The following is a 12,629-nucleotide window of genomic DNA, read 5'->3' as shown; positions in this document are numbered from 1 at the left end:
TTTGTTTTATTAGACAGGATCTCTTGTTTCAATCAGATAATATAAAAATATTAAAGAAAGAGATTTTTGACAACAGCTGACTATTTTAAAATTTCAATATTGTCTGATTCTTGCTTTGTGTCCCCACCTTCCGTTATCCATTGTCTCTCCTACTTTCATTATGCACAGTAGCTGCATAGAAATGTACACCATATTCTGCATTATTATTAGTGTCTGATTATGCTGCTGCATTGCTATAATAACAAACACTTTCCCATATAATTGTTACCTCTAATATGTTAATCTCATTTGGTCATAGTCATCTTTATATTTTGTTTCAGGTCATAGTTTGTAACTTATTCATGTCATGATAACGTCTATGTACAGCACTGCGTGTCTTAGCGCATATGATTTCAGGATTGTGGTTAAGTAATCTATATTTTATTATCTTGTATCTAGAAATGGCAGGATCCCATCACAGCCAGAGTGCCCCATATCTTCCCTTCATTTCACCATATGAGTTACCATGAGCTCCATAAGTTGCTTACATTTGATTGCTTAGTCTGTGTTTTCCAGAATTAAAGACAAATGAAGCCCAGCTTGCTATTACTCTAGCCTAAGAGGACTAGGGCCTTCCAGCTAGCCCTGAATTAGCTGCAAGACCCAAACCCAGAGATAAAGCATCTTGCTGTGGCCATCCAGACCTCATTCCATTTGCTCAACATGTTCAAGTTACAGCAAAGCATTTGTTAACAAATATATATCTAGTTTGCAAATAGTGCCTATAGCACCTTATAAACCAGTTATACTATACTCATGGGCACATTCAAATATCCAACCATCCGAGCCTGAAAAAATCTCCACTTTCTCTTTGGTCTATAGTAGAAATGAGCAGTTTGGTTTTGCTGAAAACTGAACACACTGGAACTTTGTGGTTTTGAGTTGTACAGAGTCCCGGCTCGGATCACTTTTGGGGTTCAGAGTAGAACAGAGCCCCGGCTTGTCTCTTCCCGCAAGTCAGATCTAAAAACCAGCTTTTGTGGGGGGGTTTTTTGCATGTGAGTCCCTTCTTCAACACTTCAGGTATCAAAATTGGTCAAACGTGTCTGGAAATGACTGGAAAATAATGTTATTGATGTTAATAATGCTATAGAAAAAAATAGGTCTAAGTTATATTATTTTAGCTGTTTGTATCAATATTTTAAGGAAATCCTAAACTTAAAATGAACCAAAATACTTGAGGGTTCCATAACAATTGAGGTTGGTAATAACACAGGATTCTTTGCACATATCTAGTCTATAGCCTAAAGATGGAGAGTGTCATATAGAGGGAGATACTGTACATCAAACCTTTTAAAAAGGACAATTGGAGAAGTTGCTAATAGCGACAAGTTAGTTTTAAAATAATAAATAGAAGCTGAATGGTTTCTATGGGCAACTTCTTCCCATAACCTCTTTAGAAGGATTGATACTGTACATCTACCCCTCAGTCCTGCATTGTTGCTATAATAGCATATTTAGTAAGCATGAAAGGCAAACGGGGAATAACCATGGTTTTCTGGCAGGGCATCTGACAGAAACTCTGCACAGTCATTGAAATACAGTATTCATATTAACAGAACATTTATATTAAAATTAGAGATGAGTGGGTCCAGTTCTCAGAGAATGGTCCCACTCCTACATTGCAATTCTGACTCTGGTTTTCCCACCTAACTCATCCCGCTGTCTGATTCTCACTGGTTTTGGATTCTATAAAGGTCCCAGTGATCAGTGACATTATCACTCCAGCTGTGGTTAGTGTACAGAGAACAGATGTGCTCTGTGCTGCTTTATCTGTTCAAGGGTGCATTCTTGTCAGGCTGGGGCTGCAGTACATAAAGGGGGAGTGCTGTTGTCCTGTCAATCAAGGGGCTGGGGTGGCTGTAGTAAATAAAGGGCTGCTGCTGTATTGTCCATAAAGGGGCTGTTGGGCTGCAGTAGAAAAAGGTAGGGGGGGGTTGTTGCTGTGTCACTGTTGTCCTGCAAATCAATGGGCTGCAGTACATAAAGGGATGCTGCTGTGTTGTCCATAAAGGGCCTGGGGCTGCTGTACCTAAAAGGGGGCTACTGTGCTGTCCTGTCCATCAAGGTACTAGGGCTGCAGTACAAAAAGGGGGTGCTATGTCATCCAGGGGTGTTCTTCCCCAGTGTAAAAAAAAGAGTTAATTCAAATTAATAATTATCATTCCACAAAAAATAAAAAATAAATTCTTTATTTTTGTGTGTGTGCTAGCTACGTTACACTGCCGGCCAGACTGCAGTTTATCATCCAGGTTTTTGTGTCTCTGCAGGTGGTCCATTCACACTCCACAAGGGTGCTTTGTTGTCCATAAAGGGGTGCTTTGTTGTTCATCAAGGGTCTTCTGCCTCATCCACGTATTGTGGCACTATAAGTCGTAACGCAGTGTGTTATTCTTAATCATAAAATATCTTGTGACACTAAGTGGTAGCACAGTGTTTTACTCATAAAAAAATCTTGTGACACTAAAGGGTAAATTTACTAAAGTGAGAGTTTTCAGAAGTGGAGATGTTGCCCATAGCAACCAATCAGATTATACCTAACATTTAACTAGCACCTTCTAAAAGATAATAGCTAGAATCTTATTGGTTGCTATTGGCAACATCTCCACTTCTAAAAACTCTCACTTTTAATTTACCCTTAAGTGTTAGCACAGTGTGTTATTCTTTTCTTATTCATAAAAAATCTTGTGACACTGTAAGTGTTAGCGCAGTGTTTTTACTCATAAAAAATATTGTGACACTAAGTGTTAGAGCAGTGTTTTACTTCTAAAAAATATTTTGACACTAATGGAAGTACAGTGTTTTACATATAAAAAATCTTGTAACACTGTGTGGTAGCACAGTGTGCTAATATTTTCTTATTCATAAAAAATCTTGTAACACTGTAAGTGGTAGCAAAGTGTTATTCTTTTCATATTCCATAAAAAATATTGTGACACTGTAGGTCATTGATACCACACTGTAATATGTAATATTGGTACAAGTTGACATCTTTGCTGTAACCCACTTCATTCGTGTTTGTTGATTTGGAGAATGATCAGTTCAGGGGAGAGCAGGAACCACATACTAGGGCTGGATCTACTGCCAGTGCAACTAATCATGATGTTACTAATCTGTCTATGTTATCTACTAAAGTCGATGCCCAAAGGCATACAGGGCTTAAGTCATCGCATCTAAAATCAAGAACCAATCTTTTATAGTTGTAAAGAAAAAACATCAAAGGGAAAGTTAGCTGCAGAAATACATAAAAATGGCTATATTCCTTTCACCACATGAATTGGCAAGGAAAGGCTTTTTATGACTGGTGGTTCTGCCTCTTATGATGATTTAAGCCTTTCTCCATGTAGATGCGTCCAAATAAATAAAATTTTTAAGGCACAGGAATCAACTTTGCACTCAGAAATGTCACAAATCCCTGAGGAGAGTCTAAGTATTTCAGCCGGTGCCATTTGTGAGCATGACCTTTCCAAAACTGTACTTGAAGAGGAACCTTCTTCCACAACATGTTCTTTTTCTGCAAATGTGGGGATGAGCAGCACAAGACAACATGCTGACATAGAAATTGAGGATGCTTCTGTGGAAGTGCACCAGGATAAGGAGGATAATTGTGTAGCTAACACTAATAAGGATGTTGATGATTAGGATGCTGATGATGAGAACATTGTTTATATAAATCAGGCCCCAGTGGAAACAGTTGTTGCCCATGATAAGGAAATGCCCATTGTCATGCCTTGGCATATAAAAAAACACACTTCTTATGTGTGGAATAATTTCTACCAAATCTGGTCAACAATTATCAAGCCATCTATACATGTTGTCATGCCAGTGTAACCATCTAGGGACCTCCTCCCTGTTAAGCATCTATTAAAAGTGTTTTCAAATTCAGAAACTTTTGCTGAAAAAGTAACAACCAGCAGTCTAGCGTCAGCTAGCTTCCTTCTTTCTGCTAGATCCAAGCACCTGGTATCTTCACCACCAACACCTTCATCAACAATTGCCTCAATCATGAGCTGAAGTAGTTCTGCATGCAATTTGACAAAACAAACTAAGTCCTCCCCTATCCTGAATTCCTCAGAAGAATTCTTGATCACTATGTTTGCTGCTGCTGGGAGTGGATCTTCATCCCAGAAGGGGACCAGGAAGATGACTTGTAGTAGTTCTAAAAAACAATTGACTGTTAAACAATCCTTTGCAAGGGGAGCAAGTATGACAAAAGTCACCCAGATGCACAGCAGATCACTGATACCATAACATCTATGCTGTTATCAGATGTGCGTCTGACATCCACCATTAGTGCAGTGGGTTTTAATTAATTGAGGTCCTCTGGCCCCGTTACCAAATCCCATCTAGGTTCCACTTCCCTAGAAAAGCAATTCCCAGCCTGTACAGGCATGTTAAAAAATACTTAATTAGTGTCCTCCAAAATGCCATTGTACCCACACTGTCCACCTAACCACAGATATGTGGACAATATTGTGAGCTGTGAAGTGGTCAAAATTGACGGGAAATGAGTGGAAATCAATGTTATTGAGGTTAATAATACTGTAGTAACAAAACAGGCCCAAATTGTGTAATTTTAGCTATTTTTATTATTTTTTAGAAAAAAATACATAACCAAAACCAAAACACGCAAGGGTGGTTTTGCCAAATCCAAATTCAGATCCAAAACCAAAACACAGGGGATGGTGCACATCCCTAATTAAAATATATTCAATGTAGGCTTACGATTCCTTTAAAACTTAGATGTTTTAAAAGATAATTACAACTGATTTATTTTGTAACATTATTATTATTCTTTGGGGGCAATTCAATTATTTTATTGGGCGCTTAACTAATGGAAGCTTCATGGAGAAATGTAATTATTACTTCATTTGGGTGCACATAACCGCAGGTAGACACATTTCTACTCCCCACCTAATGAGGTGGTGAACAAAAATGTGTTAGAATTTGCTACTTTGTGTGGTAGTTTGAGCACCCAAAGCAGTAGTTTAGGTGGGTTTAGCCACTTTGCATGGCTAAACCCAGTGCTGCCAGATGGGTACACGGGTGCCCAAATGGAGCAACAATTGAATTGCTCCATCAGCTGCCATTAGTTGAGGCAATAAAAGAATTGAATTACCCCCTTTGTATTCTATCTGCCTTTCTCGCCTTAGAAAACAGATACTAAGCTATAAGAATTTAAATGAAATGCTCCAGAATTAAAAATATTTTACTGAATATGGACTTTATTCAGTTTTAGGTACTAAAGTACTGTCAGGTATTGTCACTACAGTCAGATAATGAAAAAGCAAAGTGCAAATGTTTTCCTATTGATGTTTCCTTCCATTACGGAAATCTATCATTGCTTCTTCTTTTAAAATACTGCACAGTTTATTGACCGGCCTCACCTCAGTGTTGTTTACTTTTGCAGCTCAATACATTAAAAAAAGAAACATGTAGTACTTGACGTGTCGAGTAATTTCATTATGTGCATTAGGTTGATCCTCCTGATTTCTCCAATTAACACTCCCAAAATTGCTAGATGTCATGAGCAACCATTAAATTTCTGTGAAGAACTTGATTTATTGGTGTTAAAAGACAAGATGCCATTCATTGTGACAGCTTGATTGGGAAATGGTCATTTTCACTCCATATAAACAGACCCCAAAGACTTAACATGATTACATTTTTGGAGAATTCCCATCTTATTTTCTTCTGTCTTTTCTTTTGAAGAAATTAGCCAAGGCTTGGATTGATATGTTTACAAGCTAGATGTCAATAGACTGGCATTAATAAAAATGAAACACTGGAGGGTTATGATTAAAAGTTCTCTCCTCATTGATTTTTACTGGGGAATTTAAAAGAGGTAAAAGTGATTTTTGTAAGCTTTTACATCAACACCATACAAAACTCAAGCTACTATCAGATTACTGATTTTGCTTCTTTCAAAATGATCAGTGTTCTAAATACCACCTGTGATGGGATGGGCTTTTCAACTACTCAGTCCTTTTATATATTTACTCATGCTGCCAGTTATGTGACAACTTGAGCTTGCTATGTCACCCATTATAAACCTTAGTTTTATGGTTCACTTACTGTCCATAACCTGCCTTTACTGACCATTTTTACTGAAATACCACTACTAGATAGTCAGTCACTGTAAGTACAGGTAATCACAGTGCATTGGTTGTGGGAGATTAGTCACTTTCATACCAGCTAGTTCTCCAACACCTGATTTCTGTACTCATGAGTGTTTGATACAGTACACTGTTTGTTAATGATTATGGATGATAAGGATGAGTCATGTCGACCACTTTCTCAGAATCAGGAATGCAGGTTAGCAAAGAATTGAATCAAGATGCTGGATTCAACCCAGGACAACTGGGGAATGAACCAAAGAATTAGCTTTTATTTGTAGGTAATAAAATATAGCAATAGGAACTGGTGAAAATGCAGAAGTCATGAAATACACTACAAGTGGCTTTTATGCTCATTAAATACAATTTTCTATACACATATTGGCACTGGATAATCCAGTCACTTTCCCTTTTAACCAATCCAGGCTTATAAAGGCAGCTGACATGTGAATCATCTTGGAGGATATCACACTTTTTTACCACTGTATCCAGTGGCAGGATGGTATTTTCCTTCCCCCTCTACATGCTCAAATAGAAGAAAGACAGCCTAGACACCTTCTAATCCATAACATTTAATCTGTATGTCACTTACCCTGCTCTATAATCTGGCTCCCTCATCCCTGCAGTGGGTGAGTAGTTAGACACCATGGCAGTCACCATAATACTGCTGCTGGAGCCATCTGGCTTTTGTGTGGCTCTAGACAGTCTGAGACATTCCACCTCCTGAACTTTTGAATCCAGTAGGTACCACTACAGTCCCCACTGGCAGCCACTAAACTGCAGCTAATTTCAAGCCTAAACAACTGGATGAGCACCAGATTTCCACTGGGCCAGAAGACTGAGATCAGCATTTATTTTCTAAATTAATTTCCGTTCATAAACATTTTTAAACTATAAATTAATTTATGTTCTTGGTAATAAGCACCAGGATGTAAGTGCTACAGAATAGATTATTAACAATTGATGCTGCATCTCTGTACATTAAACATATACAGTTGCTCAATAAATCATTTTAATATACATTTTGAAGACATTATAGCACTGCACAAGAGTTTAACCCATTTCCTGCAGCAAAGCCAGTCATTTAATCTTCTGCGCTGCTGTGGCCATTTTTTCCATGTGGTATGGTAGGGGAAACTGGAGTCACTATCCCACTGCCATAGCCCTAACACTAAGAGCCAGATTCAATTAGCTACAAGATTTGGACAAACTACCACAATGGGTTAAAATGGTGGGATAACATCATGCTGGTTTGCTCACATATTATTAAGTGAAAAACATGAGCAATGGTATCTTTCTTGTAATTACACACTGTACACAACCAATGATACCTTGCCATTATTTGAATCTTCCCCCACCACTCAACATGTTACTAAAAACTACTGATTATGTTACTAAAAGAGCTTCATAGCACTGCACAAAGGGGATATAAATCACAATTGGAATTAACAAAGGGGAGATGACACTGTTTACAAGATTTTAGAATCTAGAAGAGGACAGAGTAAGGGAGGGAGTAGACTGAAAAGTTTGATGGAATGTATTAATCTAAAATGAAAAAAAAAATATGTATACGTTTCTATCTCTTACCTACAAAAGCCTACCATGCTTTTTCTTGCTACATCTAAAGCCTCATGTCCTAGAAAACGTTCTCCCATCTGTTTCACTTTACCAGTAAATGCCACCTTTACTCCTTTCCGATTATCACTTCCCTTTCTCACCTTGAGTGTATCAACTAGGACACTGTCAACCTCACATTCTCATTCAGCCTAGAAACATTTATACTTGCCCTTGAATTACACACATATATATATATATATATATATATATATATATATATAAAATAAGAAATTTTAACAATCCAGCTCACCAAAGTTTAGTGTAAGGTCATTCAATAAGACATCTTGCAGTATTTGGAGACATATAAGATACTTATTATACTTATTATACTTATATAATTTATATATGGTGCAATAACTATAATTATTTTTATCCTTCATTTACTGGGGTATAGTGAGTGGAGTGAGGGGTCTTAGCACTTTCAAATCTCTCACTTTAACTTCATCTCCTACCTATCAATTGGGAAATTGATGGCCTTTCTCACACTTCCCCTAGTGATGAAGATTGATGTAGCATGTAGCATGTAGCATAGCAGTTACTGGTATTTCTCAGTGACTGCTGGGAAAATTTGGAGAAGGCTGTAGAGGGGTCACAAGTGGCATCCTCTTTGCAGGTGGCCTGCTTCAAATGTGGGATTCTCTCAGGGAAAATGACGCCCATTATTTATGCCTGCAGATGTTCAATTCCCTGCCTTTGGGCATCAGGAAACTCCCACACAAGATAGGTTTTTCCTTGCTGATTTTAGAAGGAAACCAGTGCTATGGATGCTGTATCCCCTACCACTGCACCTGGACCTATCCACTGGGATAGGGAGTATCTGGGAACCTAAAGAAAGGGGGGGCAGGTGATTGCTTACTTCAGTTTGTCTTCGATAGGCAGGGGGTGAGGTTACAGTGAACCCCAGCCATTAGTTTTTATTGTGGCTTCCATTGCAGGGTACTGGTGCTGGAGAGCAGGGAGAATTTGTGGTATCTATAGACATCAAGAATGCTTACCCATCTTTCCCTAACTGGGAAGGATATCAGTCCCATCTCAGGTTTGTGATCCAGAATCTACCAGTTATTAGCTCTTCCTTTATGGTATTTCCAGTAGTAAGTGTCAGGCCCTTGTGATTATTGACCTTGGTTGCAGGTACAGTGGCCAGTGGGCTTGGGTGTGGTGATGGTAAAAGATGAGGAGGCAATATATGTCTTCCTCATAGGCTACTCTCAGATGTTGACAAGGACCTACTCTGAGGTGCAGAGTCTAATCCACTTGATGGTATTCACCAGTGACCCCTCCAAGCGGGATATGGGGTTCACTGCACCAAGTGAACAGGTTGCAGCCCCCAGAGTAGGCATCTGAGAGAAGTGAGAAGACAAGGGACAGAACAAGGAATGTAGAAACTGGTACTGGCAGTAGTTGAGAAGTGATGGTGGAGGAAAATCTGTTATAATGAATAAGACACTGATTAGCGATGGGGACAACTCCAGAGATCCATATACTGTTTTGTCACAAGTAGCTGTACTGGGAATCTAGATGCTGAATAGGGATGGGTAACAGCTCCAGTGGTCCTGACGCTGTATAGCAAAGGATAGGTAACTGGGTATTCAGACACTGAATAGCAAAGGATAGGTAACTGGGTATCCAGATGCTAAATAGCAATGGGTAACAGAAGGAGTGATATCTTGATAGAGGACACTAATGAATAGTGTGGAGCCTAGGATGCAAATAATCACTAGAGAAGCAAAATTGCACAGGCAATTTCCTGTTCACAAAGTCGGACTTAAATATCCTTAGGTACAGATCTGTCCAGCTATTTTGTTGCTCATGGCGTAGCATGCAGGCCTCTGAGTTGCACCATGGACTTGTGGCATACTGTGGTATTCTTCAATGAAGGATACGCTATGGCATGTAACACAGCGCTTAACCGCTGGGTGGCGAGTGCTACACTGTTGTAATTTGTACTGAATGCCATACGGTTAAACTTAAATTGGATGGATGTCACATTCACAGCATTTGTATATTTGCACAACCAATATTTTTAATGTCACATACTGTATTGTACATAACAGAACAGATGTGAAGTTGCCCGAGTTGTTATCACGGTATAACCGATACTGTAGATTAATCAGATGCACGCACAGCTTTCACTGAGATGGGATGAATTATGACAATATTTTTTATAATTAACAACAACAGAGGGAGGAGTGCACAAGGATGAGGCTGCACTGTGCGGTTCTTAATATACTGTAGCTGGCGTGTGGGCTAGCGGTTAGGTGATCGCTTTGCAAGAATTATGGTCCCAGGTTCGATCCCTGGAAAAGAATATATTTTTTGGCACTGTCTGCTCTGGACACTATAGTAGTAGTGTTGTACTGTAATACTGTAGTGTTGTTGTTTAAAAGGCTGCTTAAAAGTAAGACATTACAAACTGATTGTGCATTTAAAAAGTGCAAAACTTTTGTCAATGTCTGCGCTGTGGTGGCTGTCAACTCCGAGGGGTGCAATGGGATTTCTTGCGCATGCCCAGTGGAGGGGTTACAATGGGATCTGTGGTGCCAAGCCATACGCCATGTAGCGATATGCCATGGCATATGGAAGATCATCACTGCACATGCGCAGTTGTCTGTATTACTACAGTACAGTACTGTATGCTTTTGAATTTTCACCCTTGCGCCACTCTGTGCTGTCCAAGACTTGTACACAATAGTCATTTCATGACTTCAGAAACTGCTACAGTAGTGGGCTCTGTTTGAGAGGAAAGCCTCTAAATTACAAACTGTGCATTTAAAACATAAATTTTGCACCAATCTCTATGCTGTCCCAGACTTGGACACAATAGTGATTTCATAACTTCAGAAACTGGTAGTGAATGGGCTCTGTACAGTATGAGAGAGAGGTCTCTGTATTACAAACTGACTGAGCGTTTAAAGTGCAAAATAGCGTTACACTGCAAACTTGTGTCAATGTAGATGCTGTTCCAGCCTTGCACACTGTAGCAACTTCTCTTGAGCAGTGACTAAGAGTGGGCTCTGTCTGGGAGAGAGCTCTCTGTATTACAAACTGATTGTGCGTTTAAAGCGCAAAATAGCGTTACACCACAAATGCGACAATGTCAATGCTGTTCCAACCTTGGACATTATAGTGATTTCTCATATCCAGTAAGTGGTAGTGGGATCTGTATGAGAGAGAGCTCTCTGTATTACACGGATGGTGCTGTGGTGGCTGTCAGCCATCTCCGAAGGGTTAGAAATGTTATCTCTGGCGGGCGCATGCCCAGTAGGAGGGTTGCCATGGGATTTCTGGCACATGCCCAGTGTGTCAATAGTCATAAACAGTGTATCAGGTCCATTTCAAGCAAGCAAGAGCCTCTCATTACCTTAATAAAGGATGCTTTGTTAATCCATTTACTGTAAGCAGTCAGCTCTGCCCTTGTGTCCTGAAAAAGGCTACCAATAGTGACCACTGCCAAGGACACAATCCCCATCTGCTAGGACAACTAGTGTGCCACTATGAATGTACTGTATATTAAAAACTGATGGTGCAGTTGAATTTGCACTCTTGCGTTCAGTAACTGGTAGTGACAGAGGGCCTGATTCAGAGCCATTCGCTCTGACAGAGCACTCGCTCTGAATCAGGGCCGGGCCTATTTTTTTGGAGCAGCCTCTTGGCTGCTCACATAGCTGTGGGTGACCAACCACAGCTATTGCGAGCTGCCATGATGATTGTCGCGATGGTCAAGACCATCTTGACCATCGGGCTTGCAACGAGACACTTGTGGTCTCATGGTCAAAAGCCCCAGAGAGGTTTCGTCTCTAACAGTGGGGCCGCCCCCAAATGGCAGGCATTTTCATGGGAACGCCTCCATTTGGGCAGCCACCCCCCTGGACCGCCCCCCAAAGGGGGCATTCTGTCACTCAACATTGACAGCTCACCCCCTTTGGTGTGAGACCTGGAGCGACAGATTGCCCATCGCTAGCCGGGTCTCGCGCATGTGCACGATGGAGCCGGCTCTGTCATCCACATGCGCTGTGAGCCACCATCGACCCAGTTGCGAGCACTCAGCGTTTGTGACCAGGTCTGAATCAGGCCCAGAATTCACACACCACCAAGTGATTTCTGTGACAAATCGTAGCCTTTCAGGCTTCGATCACGTGATGCCCACACTGCTTTGCCACAGACACCTGCCGTAACGAGTGATGCACCTGTGTGTAATGAATTAGCGTTGTGCATAACTGGCTAGTGAAAATGGTGATGAGATCCAGGCTCTTTTCTCCTGGGGAACTCTTTCTCCTGGTTAAGTGGCGGGACCAAAATTTTGCCACTAACCGGGAGAAAGAGGAGGCCTACAGGAGAGAGAGCAGGGAGATTTTTGCCAAATTTGGCCGCCAGCATGACACCAGGTTCCTGCAAAGAAGATGGTCTGACCTTCTACGCAGGGACAGGCTATGGCTAAGGCGTATACAGAGGCGTCTCAGATGCAGTAAGTACAGTATTGCTGTTTAATCACATGATTACAGTATACAGTACAATAACAAATATAATGCATGACTCTGACATACTGTACAGTACTGTTGGATACTATCTGACGATGACTGACAGTTGTTACCACACACTCACATGACTGGCAGAGATTTGATTGACAGGGTCATTAAATCTACATGGACTAAAGGGCGACACACTATTGGTCGACATGGCTTGTTTGTATAATAAACCTACAGTAACAAAAGGCAAGTTGATCCACCATACTAATGCCTGTCAACCAAATCTATGTCAACCTACTGTACACACTGTTTATCTGTGCTGGCCCTGCCCCTTTAAGTCTTTACAGTATTTACTAAGCAGTGTTAGGAGACAGAGTGAAAATTGATAAGA

This window comes from Taudactylus pleione, unplaced genomic scaffold (genome assembly GCF_031769625.1).
Source record: "Taudactylus pleione unplaced genomic scaffold, aTauple2 ptg001314l, whole genome shotgun sequence".
NCBI lineage: Eukaryota > Metazoa > Chordata > Amphibia > Anura > Myobatrachidae > Taudactylus > Taudactylus pleione.
The sequence above is the reverse complement of the archived record's forward strand: the minus strand, read 5'-3'. Positions refer to the sequence as shown.